Source organism: Cyprinodon tularosa, unplaced genomic scaffold (assembly GCF_016077235.1).
Source record: "Cyprinodon tularosa strain WSP-4 unplaced genomic scaffold, ASM1607723v1 ctg97, whole genome shotgun sequence".
Lineage (NCBI taxonomy): Eukaryota > Metazoa > Chordata > Actinopteri > Cyprinodontiformes > Cyprinodontidae > Cyprinodon > Cyprinodon tularosa.
In genome coordinates this window covers 2,350,334-2,378,020 of record NW_024039751.1, presented here as the reverse complement: position 1 = coordinate 2,378,020, position 27,687 = coordinate 2,350,334, and the positions used below count along the sequence as shown (strand labels likewise).

General features: G+C 37.1%; 1 protein-coding gene across 1 annotated transcript in view; it reads right to left on the bottom strand.

Annotated features, from left to right (window-relative positions):
- The window catches only part of LOC119776946 (cadherin-12-like), a 223,007-nt gene extending 201,934 nt beyond the window's left edge, over positions 1–21,073 (bottom strand). The window contains exon 1 of the mRNA XM_038275610.1: positions 20,628–21,073. The gene's annotated coding sequence lies outside the window, so the exon portion shown is untranslated. The remainder of the gene's footprint in view (positions 1–20,627) is intronic.
- Between the last annotated feature and the right edge of the window lie 6,614 nt (positions 21,074–27,687).

Here is a 27,687-nt window from a genome sequence, read left to right as displayed (position 1 = left end):
TAATTGGTAATAATAATAATAATGTTTTTTTCTGCTGCCATTACCATCTGCCTTTTTGCACTAGCAGAAGTATTGTATATTTTATATTATTGTACATTTTATATTTTATTGTGAAATTGAATGTTTAAATTTTAATATTAGGAACTGATCTTATCTGTTGTGCCTGTGCAATTTATCTGTTTCACTGTTGGTGAATGAGAAACGTCCTCTCCAGTCCTTGTATGTCTGGTGAATGTGAAGAATTGACATTAAATCTGACTTTGACTTTGCAATGTTATAGGCCTACTGCATATTGAGAAAATTTAGATCGGTATTACGCAACAATTGGGAGACGGAGATCCCCCAAATATTGACAGGTATTTCGCACACTGTTTGATGGTCTCAAATTTTGACTCTATGTAATTTGTGATTGAGAGAAACCGTCAACCTGTCAGTTCACTCCGTGATAGTCCTTGATTATGCTTGTTTTCATTGTTCGTCTGGTGTGGTTTGCTTCCATATTGTAATTTTTTGGATGTGATCTGAAACTTGTAACAAAGTTACCCGTGGGGCCACTGTTTCTCCCACTGGACATAAAGGACAAGAGATATCACAAACTTAAAGATGAAGAAAAAGTATGATACAAAGCAATCCCAGATAGAAACTTTTATTTCTATTCTTCCTGATGTTAGTTTTACAACTGTAAATCACTCCAAGTCTAAAAAGTGTCTTATTAAATTTAAGTTTCACCATTCTTTCTAATTTTTGAACTGCATTGGTAAATCTTAGCAGCAAGCCTGAAGGAGTCCACGTGCCAGCAGCAGTGTTGCTAAGCAAACGATAGCAAGTCGTCTGTGGCTGGGTGCATTTACTTTTACCGGGGCTTGCTACAATGGCTTTTCAAGACCAAAAAGGCATGTTTCCTTTTGTTGGGTCAGGAGTAAATTGTTCCAGTCATCTGGAAGCAGACTGAACCCACCTTTAAAAGTAGGTCTCTGCCTGGTTGTTTAGTCTAAACTTCAGTTTGCTTGAGTTTATTAACACCTGCACAAGATGTCCAGATTAAGGGGGAAATTATTATTATTTATTTTTTTTTATTGTAACAAACATGGTGGGGTTGAATTTACCTTAAATATCAGGCTTTTTTCTATAAATTAGAAAGATTAGAGAATGTTTTCTTCATCTTTCAGATTATAAAATATCTTAATAAGTATTTGATAAAAAAAAAAAAACAGTACAAAGAGTGTAGACGAGTTTAGTTAGACTAAATCTATAGTCAATACAAAGCCATTTCAAATGACCAACAAATACAGTCATGCATGGAACATATTAATTACTTCAAAAGTTTCTGTGCTTGGCAGCCTCAATTATAATGGCTTGTTTTGTATAGTTTTCAATCTTAGGTTTAGTGATTTCATGAAACATCTTCTGAGGAGATTGTTCATCATTTTGAATATGACCAAATCTTTGTTCAGAATGGCAATAGAAGTTGCCCCAAAACCCCCTCTTGCTCATTTTTATTTCTTTTTCATTCTCAAGCTGAATAAAATTGAATAAATGAAACTTAATGTTGAAAGATGCCATAAAAGCCTTATGAATAGCTTCTGCTCTTCATCTTCTACTTTTTTGTCACTTCCAGTTACCAAGTAAACTCTTAAAAGCTGTGTGTTGAAGCTGAGGAAGATTACTGTGAATTTCTCAAGAATGGCTCAATCTTTCCCTGAAAATACCAGCTGTTCTTTTATAACTCTGAGCAGTGATGTGCATACAATACTACAGCACACAAACATAGTAAGCTTTTAGTCAGATTTTTTTTTCAAAGTGAGCTGAAATGTTTAAAAGTAAGCTATGTTGTGGGAAAAAATGGACTTCTTTTGTAATTTATTTTGGATTCTGTCCTTAAATGTACAATCATGGCAAACAATTTGACAGTGAAGAAAGAGTTATGCTCAATACTGGTTCACATAGTATGTAATAAGTTTTTTGGTAACACTTACAATATCCTAAAATGGTTATTCTATAACAAAAATCCATTAACACTGTGATATTATACAAAATCGTAAACTAACTATAGTAAATCTTAATATGGCAGCAAGACAAGCAGTGTAAAGCTATGAAAGTCCACAGCTGAAGTTGCTTTATCTCTTATCAGCAGACCGCAACAGAGGGAGAAGATTAGCTTTAAATTTTTGTTTTACCATTTTAGCGTTATTAAAAAAAAGCATGAAATCTCCACTGTTAAATATCAAAAGTGCCTCAGAAAGATGCATTTCTGCTCAGAATTTTCCAAAGAAAGTTGAGGAGGAGTTTTTTAATCTTAGGACTAGCTTTGATTGAATCATTACAGCAAAAAGAGAATTCATTTCTGTTAGAACAAGAATATTCTTGGAAAAACTGAAACTTTGTAAGAAATATAGAGATAGTGCAAAGTTTCCTTTTAAATAAATCATGAAGCAGTAGTTGGTTGTTCTTAACCTGAAAAGGATAGATGTCAACGTCTTGGTGATGCCAACATCTATGCCCATTAGATATGATCATGAAAGAATGAAAAGAATGAGATTCCAGTAAAAAAAAATGTAATAAGCACCTTTGGGAACGATGGAAAACTCAGCCTCATGAGACAGGTTATATTACATTTCTGAACTGAAAAGTTCTCAGAATTAGCAAGAGATAGACTTTGTGGAGAAGGACATTTGGTATGCTTCTCAAAACCATAACCTCCATAAAGACCATAATAGATGGCTGAATTCTCATCCAAAGAAATTGGGTTCCTCCAGCTAAGCCTAAAATAGCTGCGATGAATCAATAGTTAGTTTAAACATTCTTCGAGAACAATTCAATATAACAGTCTAGTTAAAATATTGTGGTTTTTGGGTGTATAGCAATGCCATATAAGACATAGGTTGGAAGTACAGGTATCAAAGATCAAAACATTGAAATATGCAACTCAAGGTATTTTCAAAAAGCACCTGGATTGACAGAAGCATTTTTTTAAGCTATGATCAACTTAACAACATTGATGGGTCAGGCATGTGCCACCATTATTCATAGATTTGCCACTGAGGCTATATTGCTATGTGACTGATATATTTACAGAACTTATAATGTTGTTTTGAAGTTTAAAGACTGTTTACCAGTTTTATGCAATTAAAGGTATAGTGTAGGATCATCAATATAAGTGGTCCTAATTGGCAATCATGGTGATATATTTACGTAAGAACGTCCTACATGCTTGTCCCTTGGTAGCTATCTTTTTCTGCGTACGCGCAGTTTCAGGTGTATATGCGTGGTGAGCTATGGGTTTGCAATTTAAATAAATCGCTAAACTTATTTTAGAAAGCAAGCTAATATGAGAGGTGCAAACATCAACAGAGCGTGTGCTATGAGAAATGGGTTTGTGCATACTTTCACACACGTTTAATATCCATTCCCTCTGAAGCAGGTACAGTAAATGTGCATTTTTTTTTTTTAAGTGAAGACCACGGTTCTTTTAACAAAAATTAGGGAAAATCCTCCCCTATAAGACAACCCGACATATGTAATGTCAATCTTTTTCCAATAAATAATGTTAAAAAGTCTGTGTGTGACTAGAATATTATCATCCCATGTTTGATTGGTTGATACGAACCCAACCTTGGGGGGTGGTATTTGATGCAGGAGTTTGGACTGTCCCTGTTGGTCAAGTCCTGGTTCCAGCTTTTACTGTTGTTGTGTCCTTGGGGAAGACACTTCACCAGCATTGCCTACTGCTCAGGGCGCTAGTGTACGGCAATCTTGCGTCTGTCAGTGAGGCCTAGGGAAGCTGTGGCTACAATGTAGCTTACCACCATAAGAGTGCTTGTAAATGGGTGACTGACTTGTTGTGTAAAGAGATTTGAAGTCCCCTGACTTGGAATGGTACTAAATGTGTACAGGACATTTACCCCATCATTTGAACTAAAATTTCATTTTAAAGAGTGTTGTTTAAAGAATAAATCTGTCTAAACCCACCATGTGTATGCAAGCACTGGAAAAGGCTTGTACATTAAGTGCTTTTCATGGCGTATCCTGCAAACTCATGATCAGATTGGGATCTGGGGAGTTTGGAAGCTTGGTCAACACCTCAGGCTCTTTGTCGTGTTGCACTAGTCATCCCTAAGCAGTGTTTGTAGTGTGATGGGGAGCCTTGTTGTGCTGGAGGAGGTTGCTGCTGTTGTCACTATAGGGGTGTGTGTGTGTGTGTTTGGTTTGTATCAATTTTTCAGCTGGGTGGCACATGTCACAAGTTAAATCCAGATAAAGGTTTTAGTTTTTTTCTAAAGCTTATTTTGCCAAGAAAAACAAATATTCAAAGGTCCTTATAGGTTTGTCCTCATATTTGATGGATAAATGTTAAATACTAAATGTGGGCCTGTTAAGAATTACTAAAGATTAATGAAAAGCTGGTAAGATAAAGTATCATGATAAGCAAACCGAGTAAAATCATGTGAGAGAATCTGCTTTTTAATAGCAAAAAAAAAACAGATTGTGGTTGACTTCTTTTGATCCTGACATAAAAAGAAACCATAAGGTTTTGATGAGCAGCTACTCCGAGGCATCATCTGCCTAATGCTGCACTCTTTTTCCAGCTGCTTTAACCATCAAATCATGATTTCCCCAGCGCCTCAGATAATTATGTAATTCATGTTCATACGATAAGATAGCAGATCAGCCATGCATTTCTTCAATGGGTATCATGTTTTCAATTCTTTGTGTTTTTTTATTCTTTTGTACAAGGTTATCATGCATGCCATGTAGAGATGCCATCAGGTATCAGTCATAACATCTACAGAATGTGTTATTCATATCTTTTAGATAACATGCAAAAGGATCTCTGCTATGGGAAAACAAACTAGTTTGAAGTCTCATGTTTGAACTGCGTACAGAGGTTTGTGGTAAATATTAAGCACTTTTTTCTATTTAGTGAGTTCAAATTAGCAGTTCAGTTTGCTATCCGAGCTGGAATCAAGCACTAATGTCCAATTATGTTTGAAAAACAGGACAGATAATGACAGCATCCATTCTAATAGGATTATAATATATCAACAGATTTTTATTTTATTCCAGAATTTCCAGGCTTTTAATTGTGTGTTATTTATTGATTTTTTCAAAATTTCACCATTAACCGAAGGTCATCTCTATCTTAAGATTTTCTTAACTCAAATGTTCTCACTACTCAGTTTTTCCTTTATTCTTAATATTTCCCTGTGTATTATTTTTTGAATATGTTATCATCTTAAAACATTGCTTCTATTTATTTTCTTTTAAATATCTTTTTAGATTATCTCAATTATTTATAGATTTTCTCTTGTTTGTTTCCTTTTATTTTGTCCTGTTTCAGGATTTACTTAAATGTTCTACTTATTATTGAAATACTTCCATTATTATTTTATTTTGCTGACTCTCTTGGTTGTATCTCTTGCTTTCTTAGCTAACTTCACTCTTAAAGACATCATCATTTATAAAGAGGTTATTGATATTTCTAGATACATTTTCTATACCCTAAGGCATCTTGAATTTGCAGGAATGTTTTTTCTCACCAGAAAATCATTTCTGTAATCTATGATGTTATCAGAGGATGTTCTCCTTTTTCTTGATTTTTTTTTTCATTGACTGTACACTGTTGTTAAACAACAAAAATCTTAAGATTTATTATAGAAATTTCATCAAACATATTTTCAAACAAAGCAGATTTTCCATTTCATTGCCTTTAGAGAAAGATAGCTGACTCTTTACAAACTACAAATGATTTCCTCTTATTTGGCTGTAAGACACTGCAAGCTTGCTTTGAGAGAAAAGGGGAAAAGGGTTGTCTGCTAAACGGGGTTTTAAGCCACAGATGCAATTGAAAGTAGTGTTTTCTTGGGTGTTTGACTCTTTAGAGCTGTCTATTTAGGACTTTGCTGAAGAACATCCAGTTATAGATACTAGTAGAATGTGGAAATCCTCCTAACCTTTTGCATGTTAACCTTATTTTACTGAATAACTAATTCTCTCAAAGGAAACACTGAGATTAGTGTCTTGGTGTATCCCACTAACCTTGTGCTGCAAGCTGGATTGTCACGAGATGTGAGTTTGCAGTCTCACAACAAATCCATCTTGAAAGACTCGCGCTAATACGTCTGTCTCGTAAAAACCAGCGAGTCGGACCAATGACGTGCCAGCAGGTGTGGGCGGGACATTAGGAATGACAACCGCCAGAAGGGCCTTGTCGGGGCATTATAAACATGGCTACTCTGGAGGACTCACCTGTTGATGCCACAGTTGACTCATTTTTAGCTAAAATAGCAACAATTTCTTGTTTAAAAAAGGAGCAAAGAGAAGCACTTTGTGCATTTATAGATGGGAAAGATGTCTGTGCTTTTTCCCGATAGGATTTTTAAAAAGTTGGAGCTATCAGCGTACTCTGCTGAAACGTCACAATTTGCTGCTACGATTAGCTTAAAGCGTATTATAGAAGGCAGGTACTATCTGCCACGTCACCCAATCAGCTCGAAGTATTGTACTAAACGTCCATCTTTTTCCCTGACAGACTGAACGGCAGCCATTACAGATTGATAGAACTCAAATCAGTTCTACACATATCAATCTGGCTACCTGCAGGTCACTCTGTATTTTGTGGAGGTTAAGCATACAGTGACTCTTATATAAATATATATATATAAAGTCTAAAAAAAATGGAACAATACCATTGGTTACTGAAAGTTACTGTACCGAAAACCTTTAACCATTCTAATTCAAGCAACACATAACTGCAGTGATTTATGGTTCTACAGGATTTGGAAAAGGTTTGATTTATCAGCGTACTCCACTGAAACATAACTTTGCTGCAACCATTAGCTTGAAGCGTATTATGAAAGGCGGGTACGATCTGGCACGTCACCCAATCAGCTCAAAGTATTGTTCTTAAAGGAATAGTACACCCAAAACATGATTAGCCTTCATTTTCTACTCACCCCCATGCTGAACAACACTCTGGAGTACTTTTTTGATATCTCAAATGCATCTGGAGATCTGGGAGGCTTCTTGCTGTCTGCTGACATTCAAATAATGGAGGTCTATGTTGCCCGAGGCAGAAAGGTCCATAAAAGTCCACAAAAAACGTGTCAATATTCCTCCATACTGCTCGTCCAATGTATTCCAAGTGTCCTGAGTGGGTAGCGTCCATAATTTACTCGAAACAAAGTCATTTAGAATGTTTTTAGAGCATAAACAGTAGTGTATAGGATTTCCTAAAAGCGCGTTCACGAGTCTACGGAAACCGCGGCAGACCAAACCAGATGAAAGTGCGCATTGAAGGCTAATCATGTTTTGGGTGTACTATTCCTTTAAGGTTCCTCCATTTCCCTGACAGACTGAACGGCAGTCATAACAGATTGATACGTGTAGAACTCAACTCAGTTCTACACGTATCAATCTGGCTACCTGCAGGTCACTCGGTATTTTGTGGAGGTTAATCATAAAATATTTCTTCTAAATATCTGAGACGTACATAGTGGAAAATCTTTGTTTTCACCATTCAGACATAAACTATAGCCGCATCGTGTGAGAAAAAGGACTGAAATAAGCCTGGAATAGAAATCTATCAGTAAGAAACCATAAAAGAGGTTTTGTAAAACTGATGAGCCCACGAGTGAATCATATCAGCTGTGACTCTTTTAGACTATAAAGTCTAAAAAAAATTTAACAATATCATTTGTTACTGAAAGTTACTGTACCAAAAAACTTAAACCATTCTAATTCAAGCAACATATAACTGCAGTGATTTATGGCTCTACAAAAGAGAAATAGATCTGTCAGTCTTCTGGATTGTGTAGACAATAAGAAATGGGGTGAGTAGAGGGCCTTGCTTGCAGAAGGGTGACTGAGCACATTGTTGTTTATCTTCAACACAATATAGTCAACAGACCCTTGCTCATCAAGAAAACTCAGTCGGCTAGGTCACAACTGACAAATGCTGAGCCCCAAGGGTATTGAGCCGCTGTGGTAAGTTTTTCCTTGTGTTACTCAGAGCTCAGCTCAGGTGAAGAACCTTGAAAGAGAGTGTGTGAAAGTTCATTGACATGATGAGGCTTCCACTTTAATTCTACTTAGGGTGCAGATAGTAAAAGCATTAAGGCCATGCAGGTGCTTGCCTGGGTGAGTTTACAACTGTTGGCACACTATGTCAGTGGTTTTACCATAGATCATGATAATGGTGAACTTTAGAGTGGGTGAGTGTTTATTATTGAAAGGATCATTTATATTACACAGTTTCCAATATTATTTTTAAATAAATCTTAAGAAGCAACAAAATTATAATTGTGGGTAGACTAATGCCCAGACTTTTAAGGGGATCCTGTAGAAAATCATATCTCTAATTGCAAACACAGATTTCGAGAATGTAATGATTTTTTTATCTGTAGTTGGCATATTGATCATTAATACATAAACCATTTCAAGGCTAGAGAGATGATTTTCCAGCTGCAGATTCATCTGTCTAATGTACAGGCTAATATTTGTGAAACACTTTGATGATGTTTAACTTAAATGTATTTTACCTTAAATGTTTTTATTTGTGGGGGGTAATTTTTTATTTCAGAACTTTTATTCTGCTGGCTTTCAATAAAATGTTCTTTGCCCTCAGAAGTTGCCGAAATCAGTAGTCGTCCTGCATGTAATTTATTTGTAGCCTAAATCTGGGTGTTCTGCGAAGGCCTCAAAAGTCAGAACATTAGTGATTAAACTAAATATTGAAGATCAAGGGACAGAGTAAGCAGTTTAGGGAGAATGTTTTGGAGAGGTTTAAAGCAGATTTAGGTTATAAAACAATCTTCCAAGTTCTAAACATTGCAGACAGCTGTTTTCAAACTACAAACAGAAAGAGTATGAGACAACTGCACACCAAGACATGAGTGTCTGCTCTAACCATCAGGCTAGGTAATTAGAGCATTGCTCAGATAGCCTCCAAGTAGACCATCAGAACTTTTTGGGTACTGTGGAGATCCACAGTTCAGGTGGTAGGAAATCTATGCTGCTTTTATACAATACTTTATCTAAATTCAGAATCTGTTCAAAAACCATATTATTTTGCACACCGCATGGCATATCAAAGCTGTATTTTTATCCTCTATCAAAGGAACCTCTTAGTGTTAAGTATTTTTGATATATGCATCATCTTTCTGCCTGTGGAGACATCATTCGTGATGTTTCCTTAGGCCATCCAACATGAGACACACTTACCCAGACAAACCAGCTGGGGTTGAAATGCTTTGACTTGTAACCAGGTAGCAACCATCGCCACCTGCAGCTCTTCTCTCCTGATCCACAGCCACTTTGAAGTAGCTTCTGCAACCTTGGTGTGCAACTTAATGGTCCATGCTGAAGGGCTCATGCAGTAACAAGCATGTTCTAGACAGAAAATCCATAGTAAACCCATTCCTTTCCCATTAACTGGTGTATTTCTTGTATTTGTATAATAAACATTTTTTTTTATTAATTGTAAATTGTGTAAAAAGGAAAATATTGGCTTTTTTTTTTTTTTTTTTACAAGGCCAAATTATTTTTATTCAATATATTTTCATTTTCATGTCTTATTTGGTATTAAATAACAAAAAACAAAAAAAGGATCCAGAGACTTGCTGTGATTAATTGAGGTCAAAAATGAGAGGAACTTAACTCTGTGGTCTCCGTTTACAGGCAAACACCTTACATTAAACATGTGAATCTGCATTCCTCTTGTACTCCTGTAGCTTCCACCCTCTTTTCCATGCACTACGTCCTATTTATCACGAGTGTAGCACACTAAAGTAAGCCCGATCAAGCTGACCTTGAGGAAGTCTGCCTCATAAGAAGCCTCACCTACAGGCCAAGATCTAGCGTCTGTCAGGATGATTTCTTATTCTATTTAATGAAAAAAGTGCAAAGCTTTATCACCTCCCAGGTTCATGGTTTGTATAAGACATAACTGGTCTGAAATGGTAGGCTATTAAGTCAAAAAGCGGTGTACACAAAAAAGATGTCCTTAAGAGTCACTGTGATTTAAGTGCATTGGAGGTGAATGGGCAATTTTATGTTAGACCGGCACTCTGGAGAAGTGCAAACTAAGAAACAGACAACAATGTTCCCCTATCTCTTCGGTGACATTTTCCACAAAGGCATTTGTCTGAAGATAAGCATGAATGAATAAAGTCCAAAGTGCTTCTTTGTCCTTATGCTTTCACCGAAGACCACACTTCAGAGGTTTACCGTTTCCTGCTTGACTTGCAGGTTAAAATTAAAGGATGTAAGGATTCAAATTCTATTCCTCTTGGAGTTTAAATATCATTTAGCCAAACTAATCAAGTATACTTTTAATATATAAAAGCTGCTGCTTCATTTTTACAGACTGTTTGCTGCCAAGTGAAAGAAACAGATTTTGAAACTGCAAACTTATCTTCAGCCATATTGAATTAGGAAGTAAAGATAAACATAAGGGCAGTGGCAACTGGCCAATAGAGGGCACTAGGGCCCTCCCACCCATTCAAAGACCTTCATTAAGACATAAAAAAAATGCAATTAAAATATTTTGATATATATTGACATATATTTATTTTTAGATGTGCAAGATAAATATTTAATCCTTGACAAGTAAAGCTGTTTTGTTTTTTCATCGGATTGGTGATGTATGGAAAATATTAGAATTTAGTGTACTTATTCTAAATGTTTATTTGCATAGTTGCCCTTAAATAAACAAATTCTCAAAAAATAAATAGCTTTTATATATTAAAGGAATATAAAACTGACTAATAGCTTCTCCATTATTAAACTGGTACATTTTCTTTTAGGTTTGTGACACAATATTGGACCATGCAAAACACAGATTTGTCTTCATAAAGTCTACACTCCAAACCTGGCAGCTACATCAGGGTTCATGAATAGACTGGTGAGAAACTTTTGACTTTCCCTATTGAATTTCAAATCTGGTAGTTCAGCTACACTGTTTAAACTTAAACGAGGACATTTAAGGCTGGTTTGTTCTCAGAAACCGGGTCATCTGCGTGTGTGTCGCAGTGAACGCAAATGTGCCCTTCTGCAGATACTCTGCTGCACCTCTCCAAAATTGTAGGTGACCGCAGACAGTGCCGCAGACAGGAGGCCTCTGATTGGTCAAATATACATCCGCTCTACACTGTGTATTTCCTGTTTGGTACCTTACTGGCTTGTTTTGTTTGTATGACCGCCATTGCAGGAAACGAGACATGAAGCTGGACCAGCTAGAAGAGCGAGGTCTGCGAGAACGCTGGGACCCTTTCTCCACCTAGATCCCTGGTCTTTTTCTCCCTCATGTCCCTTAGTTGTCACCCAAACTTGCCTGTTGTTCCACTTCCTCAAGGCCTCGGCCGTATCTAGACTTACAGCTAGTGCGTGATTGTCCCTCTTCCGTTGTGGTGTGGAGTAACATAGCACAGACCACGTTTCAATATTGGTTATAAATCAATGAATATAAATCTATGTCATACCTGCGACAAGCTCACTGCAACATTCTGCTGCAGGAGTATAACCAGCCTTTTAGTCTAATGTACAAATGTATATGATTCTGCTGGAGCTATACTAATGTTAAACAGGAGTTTTCCTCTCCACTGTCGCTACAAGCATGCTTGGTGTGATCGATTTCCCTGTAAAGTGCCTCTGTAAGGTTGTGAACTGGCACCATATAAACTGTATATATAAACTGAACTGAATTTAATATATTTGCTCCGGCAGCCATATTGGATCTGGATATCAAGGCAAATATAAAAAAAAAACTTACTTATAAACTTACTCAAGTTTTTCACCTTGGAATTCCAACATAAGCATTAGTTGTTTTTGAATTGAAGTTCAGAACTCTTCGACAAAGACACGCAACACAATTTCTGTAATGTGAGTCCTATCAGAGTTAGGTTGGTGTGAATGTTCCACCTTAGAATACCAACCATGTGGGGATCTAACTGAAATTCCTAAATACAAGATTGGATTTATTTATTTATATATTGTTTGCACATTATCATTATTTGTTCTTTTTTTTATTTACAGGTATTGCACATGTTGCATTTGGGGTTTTGGTATGTGACATTCTTACTTAATGCTATAACTTCCAAGTGTTCTAGTTGTATTACTTTCTCAAACCTTTTCTCCTCTGAGAAGAAATACAGCACAGCAAAGAGGCTTTTACTGTTTCAGCTGTCACAAAGTGGAACATAAATTATGCAAACAGTGGGTGTCATTACTTGCAGTTAAACTTTTAATGTATGCTCATAGCATAACAATGGCATAAGGGAGCAGAATAATATTTTATGTCCAACTGCGTTTTACATTACACTCCAGAGTCAGCCAGCCACTGCTGTTCCAGCATCTAATTTCTGTAAGTAAAACAGTAGCCTGATAATTGGCCATGATATTAGGACAGTATGATACAGCAGGATAAACTTCCTATTAAAGCACACTTTTGAACACAGACTTGAATAACGCCTGGATTATCACAAAGCAGCTTCTCATGCAGACATTTTTATGCTCTCATTGTTTTAAGCACACTTTTAGCTTTTTATCATATTTTGTTTCTTTTCCTCAGTAAATCCTAATTTTGCTATTCCCAAATGTATCTAAGGCCAATAATGCTGTGGTGCTGTGTAATACACCATGATGCGATTAGTGAACAAATGAGACATACACGGAAATCACTGATGCTGCTCAGCATTAAAAGTGGCCCTCATCCTGGAGTGAGTATCCTGCTCAAGGACTGTAAAAGAAAAGGTAAATCGCTTGACTTCAAGTTTTCCTGCAGCATGAGCAAAGTCTGACCTAAAAATCTCTTATTTTTATTAAAATAATGTTCAGTCTATGGCTGCAACTAATGATTATTTTGTAAATTGATTAATCTGTTGATTATAATCGAAAAAGGTTCTTTAAAGAAGACTTTTTTGCCTAATAAAATCAGGTGAAACTAAAGCCTTTCCATTTAAGGAGTTCTGCATAGAGCATATTTACAGACGAAAAGGATTTTTTCCTAAATGCAAAACTTTAACATTTTTTTTTTTTACAACTTTGGAATAATTGCTGCTGAAGGTGGGTTTGTTCTATCAGCTAAAGTCATGTTTTAGGGTCTCTAAACTTTAAACTTGAACTAAACATTTAACAATTAATCGATATCTAAATTAGTTAACAATTCTTTCGATAATAAATTAATCACGATTAATTGTTTCAGCCCTAATTCTGTCTGTGATAAATATAAATTTAGGAAGTAGACATAACTTTGTAGATTCTTCCTAAAAGCTAATTGATGCTTATGTACCTGCAGTATATTTTCAAAACATGTAAGATGATCTAGATCAGACAGAATATTTTTAGCAACAATAAAAAGGAACCATATGGTCTTATCTTAAATCTTAACTAACTAATCAGGAGCATTAAAAGAGGCCTTCGGGATTAGCAATCCCAAATCCTCAATAACCAATATAAGTAGGTATTTCATTCAAATCAGAAAAAAATATGAAACATCAAGCAAAAGCAGTCAAAAATAAAAATATTAAAAAACACATCTTAATTTTATTCAATATTATCTTGAAAGAGTAAACTCTCTGAAAGAATCGATTTAAAGTCATATTACCTGATAATAACAGCCATTAAAATGAGCTTTAATATCAAGCTCCATGAATATTACGCCAGCTCTTATCATCATTACTGATGGATTAACTGATGGACTGCTGCCACACAAACTTATTAAGGTTCTTAGGAGCCAGGGTTAAATGAAAAATATATTGACCCAGCAAGAGCATACTGAAAAAAGCACCCACTAATGGCCATGGAGCCATCTGCAAAATTTAATCAGTTCACCAAAATGGGAGTATTCCATATTTGTTTTCGCCTTACACTTTCCTGCAGAACTGCTCAGACACAGTAATGAAAGGCCCCTTGGCAACCTCTCTAGAAATCATTACAATCTCTCTTTACCTCTAGGGTCACTAAACTAATAGTCATTCACCTGTGTGACAGGAAATCTTTCCCAAGTTGCCAATAGGGGACCAGTGGGGTTGTGTTTAAGGTTATGGAGTCGAGACCAACCAGAGATGGCTGTTTATTGTTCTGATGAGTCTCAAGGAGTGAAAGGATCAGTGTCAGAACAGAAGCAATGCATCACCAATGCAAAGCTCTGTGGTTACACACATACATTTCTAATGTGTATCCAGCTAAAATTGGGCAACAATAAAAAGCTGTGAGCCGGTCCTCTAAGGAAACTGGACAAATAAACTTCATGCATTGCATTTTAGAGATTTTAACAACCAAGGCTCAACTTCATTCACCACTATCATTGCTCTACCTATAGTTTGCTCATCTTTTTTCAGGTATAGAATTTACAGGTGTTGAATTTTCTTTCATTGTCTTTGACTTTATTGTTCTTCTTGAAATAAAAAACATTTCTAAGTACACTGTAGGTATCCAAACCATGTGAGAAATATCATGTTTGAAAGTACTATAGGGCTACAAAAGAGCTTTTTTGAATTCATTCTTAAAGGTGTATTGCGCAAATTGAAAAGGTATATTTTTTTCTATTTCCCATGCATATCCTTACACTGTCCAACATGCAAAATTACTTTTTTACTATTAAGCAAAGTTGCCTCTATTGGGTCCATAAGTCAGTTCATTTGAGGCATTTGGGCAGATTTCATTGGGCGTGCATGTTGGTGTGACATGCCGCATGCTTTCGTTAAGCTGGCTAGCCTGTTGAGTCCCTACAGCAGCGAGAGATGATAGCTGATGATTTTTTTTTTTTTAAGATCGGTCAACAAAGACCTCCCATAAGTGAAATCAAACCCCACAACTGACTCCACACATGAGTAAAAAAAAAAACAGTTTTTTTTTAGCATGACAGAAAGGGGCAATTTGGAATTGGATCAGCAAGAAAGTAAAGCAATAGTTTATATTAGATATTAACAAAAAGCTCTGTAAATGCTTTTTTTTATTTTTTACTGAAAACAGAGAGTGTTCATTTTAAAATAGCCAAATTGTTCCTTTTCACTCCAAAAACTGTGCAGTGCAGCACTGCACTGCTGTTTTTTATTATTATTGTTTTTTTTTTTCAGTGCATATGCACACAGCGCTGGTGTTATTTTAATTTTTTGCTGTAGGGGAAAAAACCTTTTCAAAGTTTCTGGAGCTGGATGCTCCCTGAAGTAAATCCAGAGCAAATTGTGCTTATTTGTTGTTGCTTTTGTTTCTATAAAGGGTGTTTAATCAGAAGTGGATAACGGTCATTGTGGGAAATAAATACTCTCAGAATTCTGAATAATGACCTATTAAACCAAGTTGATCCTTTTTAAATTCTCACCTTTCTCCACAAAATTCTGAGATATATTTATGTATATTTTATTCTGACTTTTCTTTTTCTCAAACTTCTGAAAAAAAAAAAATTTCCTAGTGAAGCAAATTATTTTCCATGGGTCTGCCTAAAATAAAAGAAACGCATATTTGAGGAGTTTGATTTCATGTATATAGATTTTTTTGATAGAATTGCAAGTTATTATTATTTTAGTTTACTTAAGAGTATGCAGCAAAAGAAAATCTATTTTTACATCCATTGTATCTTATCTTTACTTTACCCCAAAACTCTCTCCTGGTTGTTCTTGGGTATCCAAAGTTTTTCCCAGAGTAGAATGATTAACAGGAGTCTCCTTAATTTAATATTTCCTGTGTTTTTTCCAGATGAATAAGGCTAATTCCCTGTTCCTGGACAGATTAAAACTCTATAAGAGATTCTGAATCCAACCAATGGGTTTTTTGCATGGGTCCTGTGGAGACATCCCCATTAGACGCCTTTTAGATGTGGCTGAACTCAACGCTCCTCCTGGCACCATTTTATTTTTAACCTAAAGGCAGCCATTATCTCAAATAAATTTATTTCAGGCATATGCATTTAAAAGCTCTGTCTTTCAGTCAAGGTTTAACATCAAATACTAAAGTATTTAGTGTATTTAGTATCTGCCTCATGGCAGAATCATTTTATCGATGGTAGGGATGCAGCATTCCGCTCCTGGATTGCTGGAGTCCTGAAATTATAGATGTCTCTGCTGCAGCACACCTGAATCAAATTATTGAATCATCATTAGGACTTGGTAGACCTTTACTGAAAATCAAAAAGGCAGTCCATCTATTTGATTCAGATCTGTGAATATACGGATAAAATGTGTTGCAAAACGGCTCTGGATTTTGACGGTTTACGGTATCAGTAGTGCATTGCCAATCTTATGTACCTCTCACATCGATCATTAAGTCTAAAATAAATCTATTCCGATAAAATACCTCAAAGTATCATAAGACAAAATACATTTCAGGTTTTTTAGCAAGTGTGATTTTTTTTTTATCCCAAAGAATGTCTTAAGTGGACTTTCTGAACATATTGGTCATGACCAAAACCCTCTTCATCAATCCTAAGCGCTTTTTAACTACAGGTTGTAGACATCATTGTGTTTTAAAGTGCTTACCTATAGAAAATACGGAAGAAAATCAGAAAAAAAATTACTTTGTTCCAAACAGTTCTAGAAATGTATTGCAGAGCTGAGTTTTACACTTATATCTTTTTATATTCCTTTTTTTTTTCTTAAATGAAATTAAATTTTTCTTTAAATGTCTAAACTACGGTATCGCCCGATGTATTGTAAACGCTATTCCTTCGGACTTTGAGTTACAGTCGAAGGGGTAAAAGGAAAGAAAGGCTTTCAAAACTGTTCATGGCTTCTTTTTGTTGCTAATGCGTGATGAATCTTTCAAAAGGGATCACAAAAATCTCCCCAGGAACATAAAGGCCCAAGGCTCATTGAGGTGTTTCAAGAATTGCCTCAGAGTGTTTTAAGCCACATTTTTCTTCTGCTCGAACAAAACCAGAGACCATAAACTGACCTCACCTTGGAGTTTCCTTGAGATAGCTGAAGGTTGTGAACTCCAGTGATTTTAAGTAGGATAGTAAGAAAGAAAAATATGAGGAGGCTGATTAATAATCGTGTTTTTCTCGAGCCCTCCGACTGTGGACATTCTGAGATAAAAACCCCAACAGTGCTCAAGTGTGAGTAATAATCAGTGTTCAGACAGTGTGCAGTTTGAGTCTCAGAGGAGCCGCCTCACCTTTTATCTTACACAGAACATCATACAGAGCTCACTGCTTTGTCTTTTTCTTAGGGCAAAACAGTTGTGTCCTCGATATAAAATGGTATCATCAGGTAACCGCATCCTTCCTACTTCTATTTTCGCCGCCCGCTTCAGATAACATGCATACACCACAGGGAAAGTTCCATTCGTTTGTTTTACAGAAAGTCTCAGAATAAGAGGCCTTCACAAACTGTGAGCTTTTACCTCTGCAGGGGGGGTTTCTACCGCAGAGAGGAAGAAATGAAGAAAGAGAAAAAAACCCTGACACATGAACAGAGACAAATCTATATAAATAATTGCTAAGTGGAGTGGAGAGGAGTTGCCCATCATTCAGACAAGAAGCGTGTGCAATATCTCCGGGAGATTGAGAGTCATCCATCACTGCAAGACTTTAATTCAAGATGTTTAGGACTGTTGCTGATGATTGTCTGGAGAGGCAGGGAACGTCTGGTCTTAGGGGGTCTGCAGGGGTCTTTGGCTGAGTGTGGCTCACAGTGGGGGAAAAATTGCAGCCTGACACGAAGCCCGTTTACACAGACACAATGCAATAGTTTCATTTGAGATTGGCTGTGAGCACACAGACAGGACAAGCAAATCACTGTCTGATTAGCATTCAGATGCTTGAAAGTGTGGAAGCAAGTTTCTGACAGCTTATTACATCTTTTGCCGCTACAAAAATGCGTGCTGACAGATGCACTTTGGTGCACGCACACACACTCTGACACACCTCATTTAGAGCAGAATGATGTCGAAATGAGTCTATTTGAGTGGGGGGCGGGGATTGCAAAGCCCAAGGTAAAGAGAGTCTGGAGACACCAAATAATCTAAGGTATTGATTACATTTGAACCCCGAGGCTCCTGATGGACATGCACTTAGAAATGCAGCGATAGGTGGCACATCCATATGACTGATCACTGTAGTTTTGCTTTATGGTTAGGGCTGCAGACTATCTATAAATAACAGCTCTTTCTAATCAAATGGAGCAGCAGGTCCGAAGACATGATGACAGCTTGGTAGACGCATGCTGTAATTTACCACAGAGCACTTAGTCTAGCCATTAAATTTACATGGACACAGTGCAGAGTTGACTTTTCCTATGCTAAGAGATGCTGCAACTGATGTATTACAGTCAGCTGATGATGGCATGGGATAATATATTTCCCTTCGGAGGTGTGCAATAGTTTTATGCCCTTAAAACAAACAACCAGAAATCACTAAGGAGCTTATCAGTTATGATTAATTGTCAGTTAATTCAACAAATCATGTTCTGCTGCAAAACAATTGGGATTTGATTTAATCTGTGCAAATACACTGGCAGGGTGGTGCAGCCCGTAACAAGATAATCTGATGTAATGCTGTTCAGTGTTAGACATTGTGATGGGATGCTGCATCCTGTCCTTTTGCTGGACCGGCATCTATCAAGGGCAGCGCTGAACACGTGAAACCACAGAAGACAAGATCCAGAATACAGAATGGTGTTATTCACACATGAAAAAAAGAACGTTATCTCAAGAGAATATTATGTTCCAATCATCAAATCGGAGAAATGATTGCCACTGTGTCCACCTCAGTTGGTTAGTAGTGTTGGCATCTCTTAATAATCACAAGTATATTGCATGTGTCTTGACTTATCCCCCTCTAATGCAGTTATAATATCTGAGTGGTCGGTGGCGGCATGCCTTGAATGCTCATTTTCTGCACAGTAGCCTCTGTGTACTCAAAAGGTCCGGCTTCTCCTTTTACTGAGGGCAGACTCCTTGGAGTATAATTTGATTATTCCAAAGCAGGTGTTTTCAGCTGAATGTTGATAAGAGAATTCAGCGCCTCAAACACTTGAGCAAGGGGGCATTAGATCTGCCTGAAGCAGCTGAGGGTAAAGGCTTATTTTTCATCTAATCTGTAAGTGAAGACGGGATTCACTGAAAAGCCGCATATGGCACCCCTGTAGACTAGAAAAACATTGCAAATACAGAGAAAATGAAGAGACTGATCTTATTATCCCTGATGCAAAATCAGCCATGCATATGGACTAAAAAGTCCCAAAAAGTGGATTAAGTTCATGCCAGTCCATGTGGCTGCCACTTGTTCTGCAGAGAAGATGCTTATCTAGTGTAATTACAACTAGCAAGGAAGTAGCGGAATCAATAGATCACACATATTTATGTCATTGTTATTTGTTGTCATCTAAATCTACATCTTCCACAGCGTAACAGTGGAAAGGTTACATCTGTAATGCTGTTGTTTCTTGGCTTAACGCAAATCCTAGCCAGTTTCTTTCACATTGGTCTTCCTTGCAACTACACAGGAATTGTTCCCTTGCAGTATTTCCCTAATATACTTTTTCCTAATATAAAGAGACTTCTCTAGGAAATCTATGCAACTTCCCTAAAACATCCATGAGTAATTCAAAGTAACTGCTACTGATTTTGGGAAATAGGATGTGTATCTGGGATTCACATTTTTAAAAGGATCTGCAGAATCGATAGAAGTTGTTTTCACTTTAGTTCCTATGTATATCTAATCTTACTCATCCTAATTGGCACTTGTTTTTGCATCAACAAAGATAATTGGTCTAATAGACTCCGAGCAAACAAAAGGAAACTTCCGAAGTAAAACCATGCTTTTGTTTTTTTCTGCGGATGTCTTTTTCAATTCTAATGATCCAAATCGAACAGCTGCTACTGAACACTGAGGTAGAGGTTACATCTGTGTTTCTGTTGTTTCTAACCCTAGCCAGCCTCCTCAAGATTTGTTTTGTTTGCACAGATTAAAGACTCTGCAAACAAAAGGAATCCTTTCAAGCATTTATACCTTATAGGTGGACACTTCACTGTGTAGACCGAAAAAGACACATGTGACACATTAAGGTCACATATTATCCACTTGGACTAGAGTATTAATTCGCACTTTCCATCAGATCAGTTTAGCGTTGATTGGATAAGATGGGACCTCTTTTTGTGTGGCTCAACGTCATAAGCACGTCTCTGAACAACTTTCCAAAACCTTTTGACACAGCGTGGGGAGATAATCACTGTTGAGCACGGAGTTAAAAAGCCGTGCAGCCCTTTTCATATGCAGATGAATCCAAAAGAAGGAACTCAGACTTACAGCTGATGGCGGCACATTCACTCGATCATGACACGTGTCTAATTGATGCCTTTCTCCGACATCATCTCACTCTATGAGTCCCGACAGAGAGGCGCAGGGGGCACGGAGCTGCCAAAAAGTGGCGGGGATGCTTGAAGTTGAACCGCATTACAACACTGTCAAGGGCACATGTCTCATCCTGCTTCACCACAGGTTTGCAAGAGGTGCTTAACTTGGATTTGGTAAAGGAAATTAAAGCTATAACTTCATCAAACAGAGCATCTGGAGCTGAGATGAAAACCAAGTGTGCATGGAGTTCTTAATTACATTTCTGTTATTCTAAGATCTATCGTACGAGTGAAAATGCAAATAGTTAGAAAGAATAGCTCAATATAAAAACACTTACCTTTAATGGTAACTTGGAGGCAGAAAAGCACCCAGTTTAATCCAAATTCTCTCTGAATCAAACTGTCCTTCCACCTTTACGCAAGAGCAGTCTCCCTCTTTCTCCTTTCACTCCTTTTTAATTCCTTTTCTCACCCTGCTTTCCTCTTTGGTGCCTTTCAGTCATCATCCCACTATCTGCGTTCACTTTGAGTGCGAGCTGGAGCATAACAAGACGCCCGGGACTGTAGGCACTGCACTGGAGAGGAAGAGATGGAGAATACACAGGAGCTGTACCTAAAGTGGAGTGCGTCCGAGCGGATGCAGAACAACGACTGAATGGTAGGGAGATGGGGGAGAGCGAGTGACTGAGAGAGCAGGGCAAAGTGTGTGTGTGTGTGTCTGCACCAAAAGAAAGGTGGTGTGTGTTTGAAGCAGGGAAAAAAATGTGAGGAGGGTTTGGGAGCACTGCTGGCTCAGTGGTGAGCGACGGTCATGATTGCATTGGTGTAAGGCAGGAGAGCAAAGCCCCCACCTCCTCCAACCCACCCACAAGCCCCCACCCTTTCTCCCCAACTCCCTCATCAGATCCCCCTGAGCACAGAGGATCTTCATCATCAAGCAGATTAGAGCCAACTAACACCCCACCCCCATAACCCCCCTGAAGACACACACATGCACACACATAGAGCCAAAGCTGTGCACTGTGGTCACAGGGGACATTCTAATTGGACAGACTGTTGGAGATGCTTCTTTTGTCCTAAACTCATGTGGTGGTTTGCCTTTGAAGACAAACTTGCATTTTCTTTAATCAGAAATTTCTTTGAAATTCTTGGTGGCACAGTAGTGTTCAAATATCACTAACTGGCAATGAAAATATAGGTGTCCCCCTGTTTCCAATAGAATAGAATAGAAAATGTCCTTTATTGTTCCACAGTCGTTTGTGTCACTGACAGAGTAAAAGGAGGCAACAAGTTCACACATAACTAAAAGACTATAAAACTGTTATAAGACTAAAAAGGACTGTAAAAAAGCAGACCAGACTTCACAGATTAATTGAGCACTGCTTGTTCATGCCACTCTACAACTTTGTAACACTTCAGAATCATATTTCTCAGAATATGCAGCGACCAAGAAGTTCTTGTTGCAAGAACCACAAGACGGACCCCAAATACAGTAAAATGTACAATATATGGTCCCTAAAAAGAGTGCTTTTTTAAATTCCTCAAGGTTATTTAGTTACTTTATTAACACATACTTTAACCATCTTCCGTTTAATACTAATTTCATGCAGTTTATGATAGTTGGACCCCTACTGAGGAGGCACCATATATGTAAGAATATAATCCCGCTATAATCCAGAAGTATTTAATCCAGTTCCAACAAATATGGCAGTTCAACATGGTCTTGTATTGTAAAACTTAAAATTAGAATATGTAGAAAATAACATAAGAATTATCAGAAAACCTCAAGTTAGAGCAATTCCCTAATAAGGTGCAATTAGTATTTGCCACCAAAACAGTTACCACAAGATGGCAGTAATGTGCAGAATCGTTGCACCAAAATCATTCCAAAAAAGTTCAAAAACAAACCACTGGACTTTGTTTTCCAGGTTTGAAGACATTTCACTTCCCATCCAGCAAACTTTTTAAATTAAAAATGTCAGAAATAGCATTGATCTAATCCAAACTGTGCAATGAATTTCCAAAAACTGAAACTGAAATGTTAGTTTGTTACTGTATAGTTGGGATAAAATGAATGTTTTTAATACAACTCTACTTTTCAACCATATTAAAAATTATCTTAAAGGCAAACTGTGGATTTTGTGACCTAAAGAGTTAATGCATATGAGTTATTTTAAATAACTACTCAGGCCAATATACAGCGCTTGACACTATCATTGCGACCAGCGGCGCTCTGATACTACTATGTAAGTTGGGAGATGACGCACCATCATTGACCTGGAAGAACGTATCGCTTTATGGCCACAGGCTCTTATATAGTATTGGAGCTAAGGCTTTTGCTCTACTATTGTTCAAGAAAAAAAAAATAACCCTTCTGTGGAGGCTAAAAAGAGAAAACATAAAAGGGATTGTGCATGAGGAAAAACAAGAGTCGATCTTGGAAAGGAGTTTGTTTGTTTGAGAGGGTTGAAGAAGAAGCTGGATGTAAAACTGATTCTCTTTTCTCAACTTTATTATTAGACTGGTAAGTTAACACTTTCCTCCTGGTATACAGTCATATATCTTTGCTATTATTCTCACTGTTTAGTAGAAGCTAAATTTGGTTAGGCTCGAAACAAAAGCTCACTGAGATGCCCGAGCTCCGCCGCTGGTCCTCACCAGCATTTCTCACGCCCTCTGGGCTGATTCTAGATGTCTAGCATGGTCCCCAATCAAATGACACTGAAAGCTGGCCGGCTGACTGTTTTTTGACTTTTGCGACAGAGCTGCGGCCCTTGTAGCCACTAAGGGCACTAGATATGAAGGTTACAGTTCTAGCGCCCCTAGTGGCCAAAAGTTACATGGTGTCCCTTTAGCCTAATTGGTTAAAATGAAATTATGGGTATTTTGTGTTTTTAATTAGTGTAACAAGACATGATTGATATGAAACACCTACGACAACAATTACATTTTCAAGATAAGCATCAGTTTATGTTCATTATAGTTGTTTCATATGTTTGTGCATATTATAAAGAAAACTGTTTTAAACTTTGTTAAATAGGCTGGAAAAATTCAGATTTTTTTTTTTAAGATTTTTCCCAATTAGCCTATTTGCTTGAAATGACCATATCCACATCACTCCCTGTTTCTCATTTCCATTTGATGCATCTCTTCCACAGCCCAGTCCAGACTGAATGCATATGGCCGGCCATCCAATTGAAATAGCCCCTATAATACTGCTCCAGAGGGTCATCTCCTATGAAAATGCTCATGAAGCATCAGCCTCAGCCCATAAACAAACAATCATGTGTAAATGATGAATATATTGATGACTGGTTAACAAAATGGAAAAATTGAGACCATGGCTGTGATATTTTTCAGAGGCATAACAAATCATTTTTAATTGCATGAATACTGTATGTAAGTTGGATAAAACTTATTGTGACATGATTTGTGCCTCTTTTTCAAACTTTATAACTGGGAGTCTGAAAACAATTAAAATACCCTCTGTTTGATGATGTGTCTCTGTTTGAGGTAAACAGCAATAATTTCAGATTGTTTAAACAATTCTTTTTAATTGATTCTTTCCTGGGCTCCTAAGTGTACGGTTTATTTCCTGTCTGAATGAGGGTTATTGTTGTTGTTTGGATGTTCCATTATTGTTTACAGAGTAAAGGCTGAGTAAACATTAACTGGGTGCAAGGTCAGGGTCTACGCTTTAAGTTTCCATGTAACACTGGAAATGTGTACTGTATCAAATATCTCACTATATGTCAGAAAAAAGCTTGTCTTTTATTTTCATACTGCGTCTAAATCTAAGACTGTTCTGAGATTCATACATTTAAATACTATATCATGTATTTGCAACTTCATGCTCTACAATTAATTCATTTTCTAATGCTAAATAATCAAAGGATATGAATGACTCTCTTGTTTATGAAACTGTAAGCTACAGTATATCCAATAACCTAACGTAATATGTAGTATACTGTCATATAGCGTAATTTTAGCAAGGAGGAACAAAACAACTAATATCCTGGAAGTTGTTGGGCTGTCGTCCCTGACACATCTCTTCAACATCGCATGGTAGTCAGTGACAGTGACCCTATATATAAAGGGACATTATAATTACATAGTGTTTATCTGTTTGATAAAACCCATGTAAAGTACTTTTAATCTTGTTGTTTAAATATAAAATAATTTGTAAAAATCCAAAACATTGTAACTGTACTGGAATTTCCTCTCTATTGGCATTCTGTGAAGCTGTCTATAAGAAGGGATGGAGCAGATTGTACTTCCTAAGGAAGGTTAGGTCCTTCTGCATTTGCATTAAGATGCTGCATATGGAGAGTGTGATCTCTTCTGCCATCATCCGCTGGGGTGACAGCATTAGAGCAAATTACTTTTAAAAAAGCTGAACAGGCTAATGAAGGCTGGAGAGGTACCTCATCATGCTTTTGAGTACCTGGTGTATCACTTTGAATTGAATCAGTGAGTTGTGATGATCCTGGCAAGAATTATTCATAAAGGGAAGAACATCATGGAAAACTGAGAATCCTTCTCATCAGACTCTTAGAAACCAACAATGTCAGACTGCAAGCAAAGATAACTCCTTTGCTTTACACATTTTTTTTTTTTTTTACTGAACTGAATTATCTAGACCTTCAATAACTTCTTACATACTTTCAACCTGAAAGGCCAGTCCCATTTCTTTGCTTTGTGACACAGTAGATATTCAGGTCTATGTTGTTTTCTTCACACATCTGAGAAAGATGCTTTTCTTAGTAAAATGCAAATCCTGGTTAGGCAAATAGGGTAATTTTAAGAGAAGGCCTTATTCAAATGAAGCTAACAGGAGAATTCCGATTTGAGTCACTTTATGCAGACATGTATTAAATTTAACTACATCCTACGGTGTTCCACCAGAGATTTCATTGCACCCTACAACACACTGCTGCTTTATAATGCATGCCCTAGGCTCCTGCGGGGTGAGTGCAGAACAGGATGACTGTGGGTTAAAAGACAGGTAGTTGTTTAGGGATGGAGAGAAACGCTGCATGGTGGTAGATATAGACCTAGTGAAGCCTTTGGAATGTGTTGTAGGAGTATGTAGCGTGTAATGTGATTAAAGTCATTGATCTAACTAGGCTCTCTAACATGATGTAAGTAAGAAAATAAATAGGATATTCTCCATGCAACTCATGTTAACAGCATAATTGGAATATTGTCTTATTTGGGAAAAGGTCAATAGCTGAAACATTGCTCTGCATGTAAACACTGGCAGTCTCTTAGAGTTGTTTTGGTGGGTCCCTTTTCTCTCATTTCCACAGCATGGTGCCATTAATAATTCCTTTAAACACATCAATAGAGTTTAATTATTTAGGATTCCTGCACTATCAGCTCAACGTCTGAAATATTTCTGGCATCGTCTCATTGATGAATGCTTTTTACCTCTTAATTTTTGATTTTCTTTTAATCTTATTTGTGTTGTTCACATATGTTTGCATTGAGAGTTATGTACACTTTTACTCCAGGACATTTTGTTTTGTATCGGAAATAGTCAAGGAAAGTGAAAGAAAGACCTTGGAGCTCATTGATCCAAGCTTTTAGATAAACAAGCATCTCTTTCTCCCCTTGATCAAACATTTTTCTTCCTGGTAACACATAGCAAACTAAAAAAACTTAGATCAGTATTGTGACTTGTGCATTAGTAACACAAACAAATAAACAAAACAAAGAAAAAACAATATAGGCCTCCTGTTCCTAACTATTCTAAGCTTAAAGAGCATGGTTGCTTGTGGAAAATTATGTAATCCTCTCTTTAGGTTAGAGGTCAGTCTCTGCCTCAGAAGGAGTTTAAGTACCATAGTATCCTGCTCTCTGGTAATGGAAGGAAAATAGATAGATGGTTTGGAGATAAAGTTGCTTTCATGTGGGTTTTGCACTTGATTTTTGTGATAAAGAATTTATACATCAAACATTGGATTTAGATTATAGTTTATATTAGGACCCGCCCTAAATGTCATAAAGCCTCCTTGCAGACATGGAAATTGCTAGAAGGACAACACTCTCCAAATACCAAATAAAGTGGATTGAATCTCTTAACACTTGCCTTAATTCTTCCTGTCTGCAATTAAATTGTATGTCAGAAACATTACTGTTGGGATATGGTACATTTTGACCAAATTTTACCAACTTATTAATGTGCTCTTTTGAATTAAACCCTGGTTAATGTTGAGGCCAGTAGAAAGCTTTAAACTCACTCTCACATTTAAGAACCAGTTTAACAGGGTTTGAGGTTTGTGATGTATTGAATTATCTCGTTGCTTGCAACAATCAGATGGAAACGCTGTGGCCGTAAAGGGTTTCATTCATATGTTTCATATAGATTTAGATCACATAGATTTATTATTAAGGGGATATTTTACCACCAGCGTATAAAAAACTGAATATATCAAGTTCCAGCTGTTGGCTTCTGCTGCTGTAACCCTTATTTTTCAAGGTTATGTCTATTAACTGTTAAGAGATTAGTTTCTCTACACCTTTGTTGAAATGTTTTTTATTAGTTTGTTTAAGCTGCATTTCACATAGGTTAGCTCAAACCAGTTTCATTTTACCGCTGATATCAACAAATGGAGTTTTGTTCCACACAGATGCCATGTACTAGGTATCTTCTCTTTTGCAGATTGTTCTCTGTGAACACAGGAGACAATTCTGTGTTAAAATCAAAGTAGGTCAACAGCTTCTGAAATACGCAGAACAGCTCAGTTGGCACCAACACCCATGTCACTTTCAAAGTCCCTGAAATCCCCTTTCCTTGTCATTTTGATGCTTCGTTTGAACTTCAGCAAGTTATTTTCACCACATAGTAGATGCTTGATTATGTTTAGCTGCTGCTATGTGACTTGTTGGTTCACTCTTTAAATACAGATAGCAGAGTAGGTTGACCTGATTAGGTGATCGCTATGTGTTCAACCATCTGTGACACCTCTAAACAATCTAAGGATGGATGGATGGATGGATGGATGGATGGATGGATGGATGGATGGATGGATGGATGGATGGATGGATGGATTGCTTTTGTTTTTTTCTCTAGCTTATAGTTATCATTAAAGTTGTAAAGTTACACTGCTAAAAAATAACAGTTTTGCAACAACTTCCAACATAGCATACTTGCTGTAGAAAAACAATGTACCCAATTTCTCTAACTGAATGTCTTGTGTTTGAAGTCATGGTGGAGCAGATTTGGAGATACACGATATGTCCTATCCATGAACTATTTTGTACTAATGCAAAAACTACAATGGCATGCAATGAATGCATTTCCAGGGACAAGCAATCAGTTCACATGTTAGCCCAGAGTAGAGGTGCATTCAGAAGAGCAACAATGCAAATTGACATGACAGACATGACTTTAAT